The following is a 17530-nucleotide window of genomic DNA, read 5'->3' as shown; positions in this document are numbered from 1 at the left end:
GCCGTGAGGACTTAGTGTCTAAGCGGACAATATTACGCAGTGGGGCCCGGTCGTTACACATAGAACACAGCCAAGGAGACTTACTTGGTAAAAACAGCAGCATAAGTTCCTGTCATGAGATCGAATCATGGGCAGGGAGCATTCGTTGCAGTCGAGGTTGATTTCTCACCTTGGCTCCGAGCTTGAACTTCCGTTTCTTACGACATTTCTAGCTATAGGAATTCATCCATTTTAGCATCGCGCAGAGCTACATAGTCACTCATATGGATTGCAGGGGATTTTAGCGTTGAAATAACATGAAACCTGGACGATCTATCACCACCTCTGACGGAAAGAATGAAGATGGGCATAAAAGAGAAGATCTCCGAAACTAAATGATAGACATATGCAAATACAAAGATTGAAAATGAAAATTCCAATCATGACTCGATGTTCGGGTTCAGGTAGGATTGTACCTCGGTGGGCTTCCTTTGCATCTTCATTTATTTCATGCTTATTTATATTCATTCGTATGTGCTCGGATATAACATGGAGAGATTGAATAGACATTGGTTTTAAAATGCTATTTTCCCGTGAGGAATTTAGAGTTTTTCCGTTTCCTCATTACATTTATATATATATCAGCATTTAGTTTTAGGTTTTTATGTTTAGGTAATGTCATTTTATAAAATAAAAAAAGAAAAATGCCATTCATTTACATCAGAAACCTTTCTTGCATTTCATAGTAGTTTAGTCTAGCTTTTTTTGTTTCTCCAGTTTTTCTTAACTAGAAATGAGGTGAGATGTGAATTGTGAAGTGATGTTCAAACATCTATTGTTTTCACTAATACATGATCTTAATATATTTTACTACGTTTTGATTGAATATTTCCTCTTTTTGCAGATATTCATTTTTCGTTTTAGTTTTTTTGCATTGTCATTCAATTCTGTAGATTGGCACATATTTAAAATATCACGGGGCTTATTTCATGAACGCGAAAACTTGAGGGGCAAATAATTTGCTTGGAATAGGATGAACGCATATAATCATAAATAACACGCTGTAAATCACGGCGAAATTCTTACTAAAGGTGCACGTTCACAAGTTGAACATATTGTATTTTTTCCAAACCAAAATTTAATTAGAAAATGATTACAGAATGATCAATGACTAATTCACTTTTTCTTTCGTTACGAATAAACTCTGGACTTTCGAGATTTTATTTCATGGCAAGCACAATTTTTTGTCAAACGATGACTCCCACGCTAGGAGGAAATTTGATTCGTCTATTGCAATCATTAGGTGAAAAAAATGCGATTGGCCATGTCACTATAATGTAATCTTACTGTCACGCTAGGAGTGAAATTTGACAGGAATCTTACTGTCACGCTAGGTGAAAAAATGCGATTGGCCACGCTAGAGGAAATTTGACAGTAATCTTACTGTCAAGTTGGCTTGTATCAAAGGTAAAGGGAGTGGAACCTTCTCTAGAAATATATACTAGTACTTTTACATACATCCCTTGATTAAACAACCGCCAAGCCGGTTTGCCGGGCGATATATGGGTCTCCTATATTTCATGAGATCACGAGTTCAATTCACTTCGTGAGTAAATGTTTGGACATCTTAGAAAATTTAAATAATAAATTACACATTCATTTAACAGCTTAAACTTTTTAAACAGTTGATTGTGGTCCCATCAATTTCTCACATGGTATTAGAGCTGGAGATCTTGAGTTTAAATCTTTCCAGGCCCTATTTGTCTCCCCAATTAAATTTCGATGCTTAGTTTTAGGCAACAGACCAGACTAAGCATGAGGATGAGTATTAAAATATTTTTAAAATAAACCACACATTCATCTAACAATTTATGCTTTTAGAACAATTGATTGTGGTCCCATCAAATTCTCACAATTGGCTCGTACCATGTTGTCTAGTTGCAACATATTGAAATATATCTTAATTGTTGGCATTTCGATTCGATTATCGTGATGGATTTTCCATCATCGAACTGTTGAGTTTGTGGCGATACGAGTAGTTGTGACTTAAATTGAATATTTTGTAGATGTGTAAGACCTTATAGTAACTTTGGAGATGGAACATTAGCTCTAGTCATCCATTTTACCTTTTTAGTGTATTAAACAAACCGACCTTGAATTATGTGGGCCATGTACGAAATCTTGCGCCATTGCACCATATGGCATGTCCAATTTGTCTAATTATTTGTTGTTTGTTGCATGAATAAAAAACCATATGATGCTTGATTTGTTTACCCAATTTAAATGGAACGACAAGCAGCAATTGCTGACAAATGGGCGTCACTCTCTCGGAGTTGTCCTTGCCTTTATTCATTTATTCATTTTTGTCACATTCTGACCCTGAACAAGAAGTATTAAGTGCATTCGAATGATATAAGTCCAGCTCACATCCATCATTAGAATTGATGTAAGGCCCACCTCATTTACTAATCTCAGCGGACGATGACAATATGGAAGGAGGTAACGGTCAATCAGATGGGAACCAATCACAAATGCTCCAATCAATCAAGTTCAACATCTAGAAATTTAAACCAGGAGAGACCTTGGGGAAATACGCAACGCCCTGCGGTCAGTCTTTCGGCTCATTGTGAGTGTGACGTACCAATCTCTGTACTTCAGCTTCAAAAAATCGTAGAAGTTGTCAATGACAAAAATTCCAAGAAGATGAGTAGAACAACTATAACTATAACATGACTATAATTACTCTAAGTTATGGCACTCCTCTAAGTAATGTCGAGCTCGTGGTGTATGGCCTCTTCCTGTGTGGCAACACATTCGGGTTCTTTCTGTCAATCCAGATGATCATTTGCCTCACCAAAGATCTCCCCGTCAGGCTACCGCTTATGCTATCCCTCATCGCAATAGTTGTAACTTACTTTACATTCACAACATCCCTGCTATTAACTTCAAACTCGCCTGCGAGGCCCCTAACGCTTCTTGTGTCGGTTGTTCTTCTACTATCTAGCGTAGGCCGTTGGCGGTAGTTATGAATTTTTCTTGGTACACCTTTTCAATTGCACCTCCTAGGTGATATGTACAAGCTAGAGAAGAAGGACAAAAGTCGTGGGATGTAAATGAGGATGGTATCTCTTTTTCTTGAGCTTTTTCTAAGACATGCAAGCCTTTAGTAATATAGTATTGGAGCTTTCGACAAGGTCAAATGTTAGATAGTTGTCCTTGATTCTGTAGTTGATTATGTGATGTTTACAAGTGATCCGCTATATCGTATCTCTTAATAAATTTTGTTGTGAGTTTATATCACGTTTTGTAACTTCATGGATAGTGGTTAAGATTTTGAGAAGTAGTTGATACAATCTCCCCGGGAGCGTGTGACACACATGCCATTTCTGCCGGACGTGTGCGACGCAAGCGCGCGGCACACGCCAGCTGATGTCATCAATGCATGCGCATGGCCCGTGCAGATGACGTCATCGTGACCTCAGCCGAGCACACGCGCAACATGTACTGGTCGGTCCGTCCGACTGACTCCGACCCGGTTGACTCGACCCATTTGATCATTGACAACCACCCGAGAGGAGTCCGGGCTTCACCTCGCCGTAATCAATTTAAAGTGTTGGTTCAATTGATAGAGCATCTGGAAGGTACAAGAAGGAGCAATTGATCAATTGGAATGACCACAAAGAAGACACGCCTTGCATCTCACCGCTGCCAAAAAATTTCGAGGCAAGACTTGCGGTTCCTATATTTTATCGCACTTTTCTATGTGCATTATTTCATGAGGGTGTTATTTTGGGTCCCTATCATATGCAAAAATCTTCTAAGCAACGGAACTTATTTGATCATCATGGAAATATAGGATGTCTCATCTATGTCAAAAACATTTATGCAAATCTAAATGCCTGAAAATCAATGAGAGTAAAACAAAGATGGGAAAAGAGTTGTGGGTGGTCGACTTCATGCTTCGTGCACATGCTTTGAGTGCGAGGTCGTGGAGGTGAGCACCTTGAACGAGCGGCTTGACACCTCTAGATGTCTTAACTCCCCACCAAGGGAGCACGAGATAGAGAGATCGGAGAACTTCTCACACAAGCCGGAGTTGTGCAGAGGCGAACGATCAAACTCACCCACTTCAACACCAATCAGCGATGACGATATGGAGGGAGGTAACGGTCACCAATCAGATGGGAAACCAGTCACAAATGCTTCTCAATCATCATCGAGTTCAACATCTAGAAAATTAAACCAAGGGGGAGAGTCCTTGGGCGAAACACGCAATGCCCGTTGGTCATCGCGCGCTCACCTGTGAGCGCAACGACCAATCCGTGCTTCAACCTCCAAAATCATAAAAGTTGTCAATGACAAAATTCCAATGAAGTTGAGCAGAACAACTATAACTATAACGTGACTAGAATTACTCTAAGTTATGGCATTCCTCCAAGTAATGTCGAGCTCATGATGTACGGCCTCTTCCTATGCGGCAACACATTCGGGTTCTTTCAGTCATCTGTCAATGACAATTTGCCTCACGAAATATCTCCTTGTCAGGCTACCACTTATGCTATACCCTCATCGCAATGGTTGTGACTTACTTTACCTTCATGACCCTATTAACTTCACACTTGCCTACGGGCCCCGACGCTACTTGTATCAACTGTTCTTCTACTGATACACAGGCCGTTGGCGGTAGTTATGAATTTTTTCTTGGTACGCCTTTTTAGATTGCACCTCCTAGGTGATATGTACAAGCTAGAGAACAAGGACTCAGAGAATGAGGACTCAGAGGATAAGGACTTGGAGAAGAAGGACAAAAGTCGTGGTTGGAAATGATGATGGTATCTTTTCTTTTGAGCTCTTTCTAAGACATGCAAGCCTTTAGCATTATAGTATTGGAGCTTTCGACAAGGTTAGATGTTAGATTGATGTCCTTGATTCTCTGCAATTGATTGTGTGATGTCTACAAGTGACCTTGTATGGGATCTCCTTAATAAATTGTGTTGTGAGTTTACATCACGTTTGTGACTTCATGGATAACGGTTGAGATTTTGAGATGTGGTCACGGTCTCCCAGGCGCGTGTGACGTGCGTGCAGTTTCGTGCAAGGCGGCAGGCGAGATGCGTGCACGGTGCATGCATGCAAGGCACGCGCCATGGCCGCTCTGCGGCACCCGCCGCCGACGTCATCAACGCATGCGCGTGGCTCGTGCCGATGACGTCATCGTGACGTCAGCCACGCCACGCCGCGCTGCACGTGCCGAGTCAATCCATCCAACTCGACCCGACCTGGGCTTGACTCGACCCATTTGATCATTGACGACCACTAGAGAGACCGCACTTGGCCTCATCTGCAAGAACAACCGGGTTTAAAGTGATGTTCGGTTGGTGGAGCATCTAAAAACACAAGAAGGAGCAATTGATCAATTGGAATGACCACAAAGGTGACACCTGCCTTGCATCTAGCGTCAGCCAAGAAAATTTTGAGGCAAGACTCGCAGCCTCTTTATTTTATCGCACTTTTCCGTGCATTATTTCTGAGGGTGTTATTTTGGGTCCCTATCATATACAAAAATTTTCTGAGCAAAGGAACTTATTCGATCATTACGGAAATATAGGATGTCTCGTCTATGTCAAAAATATTTCTGCAGTATCTAAATACTTGAAAATCAATGAGAGTAAAACAAAGATGGAATAGAGTTGCCATGGTCGACTTCATGCTTCGTGGACATGCTTTGGAGTCTGGAGTTCGGGAGGTGAGCGCCCCGAACGAGAGCGGCTTGACACCTCTAGATGTCTTAACTCCTCGCCAATGGGAGCACGAGATAAAGAGATTGAAGAAATTCTCACACGAGCCGAAGCAGTGTGCGAGAGGAGGACGATCAAACCCACTCGCTCAACACCCGCCTCGCCGAACGATGACGATATGGAGGAGGTAACGGTCACCAAACGATGGGACACCTGTCACAAATGCTTCTCAATCATCACCAAGTTAAACATCTAGAAAATTAAACCAAGGGGGAGAGTCCTTGGGCAAAATACGCAACGTCCCGCTGGTCGTCGCCGCGCTAATTGTGAGCGCGACGTACCAATCCGTGCTTCAACCTCCAAAATCGCAAGTTGTCAATGACAAAAATTCCAAGGAACTTGCACAGAGCAACTATAACAATAACGTGACTAGAATTACTCGAAGTTATGGCACTCCTCCAAGTAATGTCGAGCTCGTGGTGTCACTCCCTCTTCCGTGTGGAAACACATTCGAGTTCATTCGGTGATCCAAATGATCATTTGCCTCACCAAATATCTCCCCTTCAAGTTACTGCTATGCTATACCTCATCACAATGGCTGTGACTTACTTTAACTTCACGACATCCCTGCTATTAACTTCACACTCGCTATGGGGCCCGGACGTTGCTTGTATCAGCTGTTCTTCTACCGATACGCAGGCCGGCATGTAGTTATGAATTTTTCTTGGTACGACTTTTTCAATTGCACCTCCTAGGTGATATGTACAAGCTAGAGAACAAGGACTCAGAATGAGGACTCGGAGGATAAGGTTTAGAGAAGAAGGACAAAAGTCGTGGTTGGAAATGATGATGGTATCTCTCTTTTCTTGAGCTCTTTCTAAAACATGCAAGCCTTTAGCAGTATAGTATTAGAGCTTTCGACAAGGTCAAATGTTAGATAGATGTCCTTGATTCTCTACATTCATTGTGTGATGTCTACAAGTGACCCGCTCATCGGATTGCGGTTGAGAATTTGAGATGTGGTTGACAGCCTCCCGGGCGTGTGCGACCTGCGTGCGCGGGTGCCGGCGCGTGCGACGTGCAGCCCGGTGCAAGGCGCGGTCCACGGGCTACAAGCTAACGACATCGTCACGCCATCAACGCATGAGCGTGGCCCGTGCCGATGGTCAACTTCATGCTTTGTGGACATGCTTTGTAGTCTAAGGTCGGAGGTGAGCGCCTTGAACGAGAGTGGCTTGACACCTCTAGATGTCTCAACCCCGAGGGAGCATGAGATAAAGAGATCGGAGAAATTCTCACACGAGCCGGAGTTAAGCGCAGAGGGAGACATCAAACTCACTCGCTCAACACCGGTCTCGCCGGTGATGACGATATGGAGGGAGGTAACGGTCACCAATCGATGGGAAACCAAATACAAATGCTTTCAATCATCACCAAGTTCAACATCTAGAAAATTAAACCAAGGGGAGAGTCCCGGGCGAAATACGCAATGCCCGCTAGTCGTCGCTGCGCTAATTGTGAGCGCGACGACTAACTGGGTAGCTTCAACCTCCAAAATAGTACAAGTCTGTCAATGACAAAATTCCAGGAAGTTGACCGAACAACTATAACTATAACGTGACTAGAATTTCTCGAAGTTATGGCACTCCTCCAAGTAATGTCGAGCCTGGTGGTGCACGGCCTCTTCTAAGTGCGAAACACTTCCGGGTTCATTCAGTCGATCCAAATGATCATTTGCCTCATCAAATATCTCCCCTTCAAAGCACCGTATGCTATCCCTCATCGCAATGGTGTGACTTACTTTACCTTCACGACATCCTTGCTATTAACTTCACACTCACCGCGGGGCCTCGGATGCTGCTTGTATAAGCTGTTCTTCATCGATACGTAGTTGGCGGTAGTTATGAATTTTTCTTGGTACGACTTTTTCGAATGCCCCTCCTGGTGATATGTACAAGCTAGAGAACAAGGACTCGGAGAATGAGGACTCAGAGGATAAGGACTTAGAGAAGAAGGACAAAAGTCGGTTGGAAATGATGATGGTATTCTCTTTTCTTGAGCTCTTTCTAAAACATGCAAGCCTTTAGCAAGATAGTATTGAGAGCTTTCGACAAGGTCAAATGTTATAGATGTCCTTGATTCTCTCGCATCATTGTGTGATGTCTACAAGTGACCCGCTGCATCGGATGGCGGTCGAGATTTTGAGATGTGGTTGATACAGCCTCCCCTAGCGCGCGACGTGTGCAGATTCGGTGCAAGGTGCGTCCATGGCACCAGCCGACCTCATCGTGACGCACCAACGCATGCGCGTGGCCCGTGCGATGGTCAACTTTATGCTTTGTGGACATGATTTGAGTCTAAGGTCGTGGAGGTGAGCACCTTGAATGAGAGCGGCTTGACACTCTAGATGTCTCAACTCCCTCACCGAGGGAGCACGAGATAAAGAGATCGGAGAAATTTCACACAAGCCGGAGCTGTGCGCAGAGGAGGACAGATCAAACTCACTCTTCAACACAAGTCTCAACGGACGATGACGATATGGAGGAGGCACTGGCCGCCAATCGATGGGAAACCAGTCACAAATGCTTCTCAATCATCACCAAGTTCAACATCTAGAAAATTAAACCAAGGGGAGAGTCCTTGGGCAAAATACGCAAGGCCTCATAGTCGTCGCTACGCTAATTGTGAGCACGACATACCAATCCGTGCTTCAACCTCCAAAATCGTACAAGTGCTGTCAATGACAAAAATTCCAAGGAAGTTGAGTAGAACAACTATAACTATAACGTGACTAGAATTTCTCGAAGTTATGGCACTCCAAGTAATTTCGAGCTCGTGGTGCACGGCCTCTTCTCGTGCGGAAACACTTTCGGGTTCATTGGTCGATCCAAATGATCATTTGCCTCACCAAATATCTCCCCTTCAGCTAGCCGCTTATGCTATCCCTCATCGTGCAATGGCCGTGACTTACCTTACCTTCACGACATCCCCGCTATTAACTTCACACTGCCTCGCGAGGCCCGGACGCCGCTTGTATCAGCCGTTCATCGATACGAGGCCGTTGGCGGTAGTTATGAATTTTTCTTGGTACGACTTTCGAATGCGCTCCTAAGTGATATGTACAAGCTAGAGAACAAGGACTCGAGAATGAGGACTCGAGGATAAGGACTTAGAGAAGAAGGACAAAAGTCGTGGTTGGAAATGATGATGGTATCTCTTTCTTGAGCTCTTTCTAAAACATGCAAGCCTTTAGCAAGATAGTATTAGAGCTTTCGACAAGGTCAAATGTTAGATAGATGTCCTTGATTCTCTCGCAGTTCATTGTGTGATGTCTACAAGTGACCCGTCAGTACGGATAATGTCGAGATTTTGAGATGTGGTTGATACAGTTTCCGGGCGCGTGCGACGTGTGTGCTGATTCGGTGCAAGGTGCGTCCATGGCACCCGCTAGCTGACTCATCGTGACGTCATCAACGCATGCGCGTGGCCCATGCCGATGGTCAACTTTATGCTTTGTGGACATGATTTGGAGTCTAAGGTCGTGGAGGTGAGCGCCTTGAATGAGAGCGGCTTGACACCTCTAGATGTCTCAACTCCTCACCGAGGGAGCACGAGATAAAGAGATCGGAGAAATTCTTACACAAGCCGGAGCGGCGTGCAGGGAGGAGGACGATGAAACTCACTCGCTTCAACACGAGTCTCAGCAGACGATGACGATGAAGGGAGGGAGTAACGGTCGCCAATCAGATGGGAAACCACAAATGCTTCTCAATCATCACCAAGTTCAACATCTAGAAAATTAAACCAAGGGGGAGCGTCTTGGGCAAAATACGCAAGGCCCTCGTAGTCGTCGCTACGCTAATTGTGAGCACGACATACCAATCCGTGCTTCAACCTCCAAAATCGCATGTTGTCAATGACAAAATTCCAAGGAAGTTGAGTAGAACAACTATAACTATAACGTGACTAGAATTTCTCGAAGTTATGGCACTCCTCCAAGTAATGTCGAGCTCGTGGTGCACGGCCTCTTCCTGTGAAACACTTCCGGTTCATTCGTCGATCCAAATGATCATTTGCCTCACCAAATATCTCCCCTTCGAGCTACTGCTTATGCTATCCCTCATCGCAATGGCTGTGACTTACTTTACCTTCACGACATCCTGCTATTAACTTCACACTCGCACTGGCGTGGCCCCGGACGCCGCTTGTATCAGCTGTTCTTCTACACTGACAGAATGCTATGTAGTTATGAATTTTTCTTGGTACGACTTTTTCGAATGCCTCTAGGTGATATGTATAAGCTAGAGAACAAGGACTGTGAGAATGAGGACTCGGAGGATAAGGACTTAGAGAAGAAGGACAAAAGTCGTGGTTGGAAATGATGATGGTATCTCTTTTCTTGAGCTCTTTCTAAAACATGCAAGCCTTTAGCAAGATAGTATTAGAGCTTTCGACAAGGTCAAATGTTAGATAGATGTCCTTGATTCTCTGCAGTTCATTGTGTGATGTCTACAAGTGACCCGCTGTATCGGATGGCGGTCGAGATTTTGAGATGTGGTTGATACAGTCTCCCCCGGGCGCGTGCGACGTGTGTGCTGATTCGGTGCAAGGTGCATCCACGGCACCTGCCAGTTGACCTCATCGTGACGTCATCAACGCATGCGCGTGGCCGTGCCGATGGTCAACTTCATGCTTTCGGACATGCTTTGGAGTCTAAGGTCGTGGAGGTGAGGCGCCTTGAATGAGAGCGGCTTGACACCTCTAGATGTCTCAACTCCCCGCCGAGGGGAGCACGAGATAAAGAAATCGGAGAAATTCTCACATGAGCCGAGCTGTGCGCAGAGGGGAGGACGATCAAACTCACTCGCTCAACACGAGTCTCGCGGACGATGACGATATGGAGGGAGGTAACGGCCACAATCAGATGGGAAACTGGGCCAGAAATGCTTCTCGATCATCACCATGTTCAACATCTAGAAAATTTAACCAAGGGGGAGAGTCCTTGGGCAAAATACGCAATGCCCCGCTAGTCATCGCGCGCATGTGAGCACGACGCACCAATGATTTTAAGCGCGTCATAATTCTTATTTTTAGGATCTGTCTCATCGCTCGTCAATTTATTGACGAGTCCGAAATTTCAATAAAGAAATTATCGGAAGAAAAATTGAAGCCCGAAAGGAATTAGAAAGGAAAAGAAATGAAATAAAATAAGTGGAAAGGTAATATTTTATTTCCCTCTCTTCCTCTCTCTTCTTTTCTTTATTCTCTTTCTTTTCTTTTTCTCTCTCTCTCCTTTCCCTTTTCCCTTCCCCTCGTGCGGATTCTTTTCCCCCACCGCCTATTTCTCTCCCTTCCCTTTTGACCGCCAGTCAATGCATATCCTCTCCCCTCTCTTCTCTCCTCTCTCTTCTTCCTTCCCGCACACGATAGAACCAGCTTCTTCTTCTCCTTCCTTTGTCGCGTGCGAACTAGCAAGCCCGAACCAGAAAGCCGCAGCTCACCGTCGCCGCTTGTCTCGTCGCCGCACCGCACGCCCGCGCCCGCGCCCGTGTGCGCGCCGCTCACCGCCGTGCGCCGCCAGCCCCGTCCTCGCGCCGAGGGCGTTTCCCGAGCGAAATCGCCCTCGCCCGTTCGACCATGTCCGGCCACCTCCGCCGCCGCATTTGGCCGCCGACCTCCACCGGTCCTCCCGAGCACTACCCGCCTCCCGAAGCCTTCTCCGCCCCTAACCATCTCTGTTTCCCCCGTTTCGCAGCCAACCAGCAACCCACGAAATGGGTTTCAGCCGGTTCGGGCCCGCTTTTGGGCCGTTCCGCCCGGATCCGCGAGTCATTTGGGAAGTTTTGTTCTCGCGTTGCCGTCGTCGGATTGATCCGATTTGCTCGCGATTTGGTGAGTAATCTCACTAATCCAGGATTAGTTGGCTAATTATGCTTAAGATTGGTTTAGTTTTAATTAATTATGTTTAGGTTGTTAGATTAGAATAAATTAGCAGTTATTAGTCAATTGTGATGCGATTTAGATAAATTGATTGCGCAATTAACAAGTAGACGTGGTCTACTATTTATTGAAGTATCTCGGAAATTTTCCACCCCTAATTGGGCTTCAATTTGGCGATTCGGGCCTAAGTGTGATTTTTTGGCATTTAATTAATATTTTCGGAATTAAACTAATTATTTATTTAGTTTCCGAAAATTCAACTGAGATGGTCCGGAACTGGAATTTTATGCTGATGACTGTGGTGAAGTCCGTTTATTTAATTGGACTTTATTTTGTGCTAAATTGAATTTTTAATATTAATTATTTAATTTTCGAAATTAATAAATAAATTAATTATTTTTCGGAAATTAAGATTTTGATGGCCGACGACCGAAATCTCGTGCTGATCGTCGTGGCGCAGTCCGTTTATTTATTTGAGCTCCACGTTGTATGGAATTAAATAAATTGTGATATTTTAGAGATTTACTCTAAATTGATTGGAATTGATTGAGACTGAATTATGGATTGGTAAATGGCGTGGTTAAATTCTGCAATTGAGTGTTAAATTATGCAAATGGAGTGCTGATTGGATTTTTGGTATTTAATTCCAAAATTTATGGATTTTGATATTTATTCAGAAAATCCCGGGTGTCGGGTTTTAACACCGAAAATGGATTTTAAGTACTATATCAAATAGTGGGGGTTTGAAAAAGATAAGTATCAGTCTTCCTGGTTCGAATTGACCGTGTATCCACACACGACTATTTTCGGGATGTTTTTAATACGAAGGAAATAGGCCAGGGATCACTATTTTAACGGAGGCATTTGAGTGCAATGCATGTGGTCGGGCCGAGATTGAGTGGTCGTGTGTTGGTTAAGAGAACCAGTCTCGAGCAATTATGCGGACGTTACTAAATCCCTTTTCGGGTTACCCATGCATTAGGTAGCGGGTCGTAAAGAGATTCGGACCTACGCCCACCCGGGAAGCCGTCTAATTGAGAGACGTTGCCGTGCTCACGGGGGAGACGACGCCTAGCAATGCCGAAGACCGCCAATAGAGTTGGCCGCACTTTGAGGGGTGTAATTAACAATTGGAACGCATGATGGTTGAGTTTGATGCGCCGGATTATGAGACAAAATTGTGTGACATGGTATGGGACGTGTCATAACGATTTGGCCCTATAATCTGACCCTTGTGATTTATTGAGTTGAGTGATGCGTTTCAATTGCTGGATGTATTGATTCTATACATAAGGTATGCGAAGTGTACTGACTTGTAGGTGGAATCTGAGGCCAAGGTAAGTCATCTGCCCTATGCGTGTTTAGGCAGCCTATAGTATAATGGTTTACTAATCGGGCTTAGTGGGGTAGAACTCGCTGAGACGTAGTCTCATCCCAGTTTGGGGAAAACATTTCATGACTCCGTTAAGGAGCTGAGGAGGAGGAGTCTGAGAAGAAAACCAATGAAGGCGAACTTGAGGAAAATGATTTTTGGAAGAAGAAGATATCGAAGGGGGTCTTGAGTACGACCCGGATGGATTGAGATTCCATCTTCTTTTGTGAACTTCAATTGATGTGAATAGAGTTTAGAGTAAAAAGTTGTGAAGCACTTTGATTTGTGTTTTGCATAAAAGTTTGGTTATAAGTTTCAATATGAGAAATATGGCCCGCTTTTCTATCCCATTGTTTTATTGTCTAGGGATTTTAACGCTTCCGCATGTGCTTAAATAATGAAAGGGTCGGCGATACATAGTCCCGGGATATCGCATTATAAAATCGACCAAGAGTAGAAGGATGTGTGCGTGCCCGAGGATCGGGGCGTGACAGCCAGGGCAAGCCTCGCCGCTGAGGCCACCCTCGCGGCCATTGGCGAGGTGGCCGATGAGGTTGACCTCGACCTTGCCGGCCGTCGCCTCTAGCCGGTCGCCGAGGTTCAACGACCGGCTGGAGGAAGAAGAGGAGAAGAAAAAAAAGAAAAGAAAAAGAAATAAAGAAAAAAAAATTTAAAAATTTAAAAATTAAAATATTATTAAAAGCTGTCCATGTCAATGCCGATCAAGCCACGTCAGTCGGCCGGCATCCAGTCAGTAAAATCAGGCCAAAATTGACCGAAAAGGACTGAATTGGCATAACGTAAAAATGTTTAAGACTAAATCGGCACCATAAAAAGGTTTATGACAAAATTGGCACAAAGACAAAAGGTTGAGGACTTTTTTGCATTTTTCTCGGTTTTATACGCGTCCAAGATAATATCTAATTCGAAAGGTGCAAGCTCTAATTTTCCTAATTTGCAGCATATGAACATGAGAGAGACTTGTCCAAAGCTCAATATAAATTCTTACTTTTACCAAAAAAATAAAAAATGAGAGAGACTTTGTGAGCTCAATACAATGAATATTTGATATCTTTCTTTTGTCTCTTTTTTATTATGGCGGCTTACCATTAACTATTGTTTTTCACATATGAGGATTCTGAGAAATTGCTTGCTTGCTGGCTCAAATCTAGATTACATTAGGGAATGGACAAGTTTGAAGACATCGTAAGTTGCTAAGATAAGGTGGGTGTTTCATTTGATCTCAACATATTATTGTGTTGGTATCTTCTTTTCTTTGCAAATTTCTCTTAGCAATTGAGGTTCTTTGATGGTTCTTCATTATTGTCTACTTAAGGTCGCTACCGTAAATCACATGTGAGTCAAACGCGGGTCGCACGTAAATCGCACGTGAGTCGCTCATGAGTGGCACATAAATTGCATGTGAGTTGCACATAAAGGGCATGTGAGCCACACGTGCAAGCTAGTCAGCTGAACTCAAACCTTTATTTGAAATTAAATTAACCAATTCAAGTTTTTATTTGAGATAAAGTCTACTCTAAACATCCTTTAAAAAAAAAAAATTAAGAAAACGGCCCCACTTCATGCGTTTATTTGAGATAAGGTCCACTTTAGTTCTTTTTTTTAAGAAAACAACCCTACTCGGACCTTTATTACCAATCATTTAAAAGTTTATATTGTTACATGAATGTGTGGCTTATTATTTAAATATTTCAATAATTGCGAACATTGGACTTAACCTCATTAACAACCCATTACATAGTTCTATTTTTTCCTCTTTGCCTTATACCATCGTGTCTGTTGTCCTGTTACTAGGTAAAAATGTATTTATGCACTCCAACTAGTTCTAAAGTCTCCGTTTGCTGCAATGCCATAGTGTTCTTAGTTCGAAAGAGATCATGGCTTCAAGAGCATCTCTATACTAGTCAAGTCTTCTTATTCATCTGGTCATCTCTGTAAAATTTTGTAAATGCTACATTTGACAATTTTTTGCCATTCTCTCATCATCAGCCAGCAACGCTTATTGTTTGTTCTCTGACATTTTGAGTTAACTGAATTTCTATGGTTATGCTGTGGCTTATCATATAGTCCATTTTCCTTTCTCTCGGTTTGACTAGGTTGTAATTTCTCCATCGATAGTTATATTGGACTGCAGAATCATGCTCCTCTTTTTTCCCCCCCTTAATTCTCACTTTATTTTTTTGTTTTTATTCACTCAAGATCATATTCTACTGTTCATATGTGATGCAATTTAATGAAAATTAATTTTTACTTGGGTATGATAAAGCCCTTAATAAAATAGTTAAAGTCAATAGTACTCGTGTAACTTTTGGCATTTAGTGTCTCGTGCCAAGTTTTGGCACTTGCGTAATTCTTTTGCTAATTAGAAACATTTAAATCAAATTGGCCCCCACCTCTCAGATCTCGGCGTGAGCAGCTGATCCCATTGAGGTTTCGGTTTCGGTTTCTCCTTGTTTGATTCTTTTGACATTAACCTGAGATCGTTTTGAGCATTGACTCATAATACAGAACCACTGATGGAATCGAAGTAGTCTGCTGATGAGGTAGTAATCCACCACCTGGAAGAAACAGTGACTAGACATGCAAGTTCCTCCAGATAAATTTTTTGTGGGTAGACAAGCAAGTATCAAGTTTCTCCTTCATCATTTCTCAAAGATGGGAAAGATGAAGTTGGCCAACCATCATCAACACTAAAGACAGTAAATATTTGCATTTGTTAAGAAAAATTCTTGAGTAGCAACATATAACGGGTCGAGCTCGTGAACAAAACATGTCCAGAGCAAGAACGTGCCACTTCACACATCTCACTATTCAAACAAATCAAGAACTTCCATAATAGATTCCCTCCCTTGCAGTAACAACCATCTACATCGTTATTGTGTGAAGAGAAAAAAGTTGCAACATCATCTTTGTTCGAATAACAATATGGAAAGAAACGGCACGAATACAACCATCAAACCACAAGTCATTATCTTTAGGCTTTCCCAACTAATGAGTTCACAATACACAATTACTGCACTGCATAGCACTGTCGTTTTCTTTATATTATCTATACCTTCAGTTTCAAACGTAAGCGAAAGAGAAACTTCGGAGAGAAATTTAAGAACTAAAGCCCCAGTTCTTTCAAGAACTAATTTACTTAAAAAAACGCAACAAAATATTTCTTACTCTCCCTTCTGCCAGTAATCAATATCCAGGAGTATTGGATAGAGATCAATAGCGGATGCAGAGGGAGCGGTTCCAGTCCATGGCCCATCAGTGGACATACTCTTGGTGATATTCTCACCAACTGCCTGATGTTCGTCACCTTTAAAATGCTTCCTCATAGCCTCAATTTGCTCCTCAGTCATCACAGCGCCCTCGGAGTCCAGCACCGGAACAGCAACCTTGCCTTCAAGCATGCTAACCACAGATGACATCGGCGGCCTGAGTGCTGGAGTCGCATTAGTACACATCAAAGCTACCTTTGTCAATGCCAGCGCCTCCTCTTTCTCAAAGTGAGAACCAAGCCTCCGATCAACTAGATCTATTAAATTTCCTCTCTCCTTCAAAAAGCGTGCCTAGAAAAAAGAAATGAAAAGTGAAGATATTTCCCTTTCCAGACTTCAAGTACTGATCCCTTGATTATTACGCAACAAATGCAGTTGATAAGCACCTGCTAGTTTTTCATCTTCATTATAGGGTATAAATGGATAAAAAGAATCAAATGAGTCAATACGGATCGAACATGATTTCTTTACTGATTGTTTTTTTTTTTTTAAAGTTAGTAACTCCAACATCAATTAGTAATGGATAACAGGTTGCCAAAAAATTACCAACATTGTTTTAAATTCGCCAGCTCTTATTTAGTTTTATCGGCACGAATTATTTGCCGGTGTCGTTACATGAAATGGTAGACAAGTCCTTCAATGTTTTACACCATCCAGTGCCTTCTACTCTCAATTATAGTTTAACAAGAATACCTGATTATGCAACTCAGGTGGCAATCACATTTAATGAGGACTTACAATGATTGTTTTTTTCTAATGATCGCTTACTCAAAGCAAAACAAAATCTAACTTAAGGACTCAATTATATGAATGTGAAAAAAGTTATACCTCAATAGAAAGTATATGGTTATTCTGGTCAAGACATGGTCTTGAAATTTTTTTAATTTACCCGTAATTGCCAAAATTCAATAGTATTCGAAGGACATGTTTGACGCTAATGAAACTACAGGGAGTATGAATGTCAAGCATAAAAACATAAAAACTAAGACTGAACTACCACAAATTTAAAGGACCCCAAATTTCAAGGAATAGAGTTTTCTTCAATCCAAAAAAAGATTCCCCAAGAAAATTCAGTGTAGACCAACATAATAAGAAGAATTGGATTAATTTGAAATGGCAAATTGCACTTAACAGCATAACAATTCTTAAGCAGGTTTCAATAGCCGGTAACTGTAAACTCCTTTGCAACCATTAAAAGTGCATGTGAGGAT

General features: G+C 42.7%; 1 protein-coding gene across 1 annotated transcript in view; it reads right to left on the bottom strand.

Annotated features, from left to right (window-relative positions):
- Positions 1 to 17530, bottom strand: part of LOC104451556 (probable leucine-rich repeat receptor-like serine/threonine-protein kinase At3g14840) — a 106191-nt gene that overhangs the window by 66606 nt on the left and 22055 nt on the right.

This window comes from Eucalyptus grandis, chromosome 6 (assembly GCF_016545825.1).
Source record: "Eucalyptus grandis isolate ANBG69807.140 chromosome 6, ASM1654582v1, whole genome shotgun sequence".
Lineage (NCBI taxonomy): Eukaryota > Viridiplantae > Streptophyta > Magnoliopsida > Myrtales > Myrtaceae > Eucalyptus > Eucalyptus grandis.
Note: the sequence above shows the minus strand (reverse complement) of the source record. Positions and strands in the feature narration are given on the sequence as shown.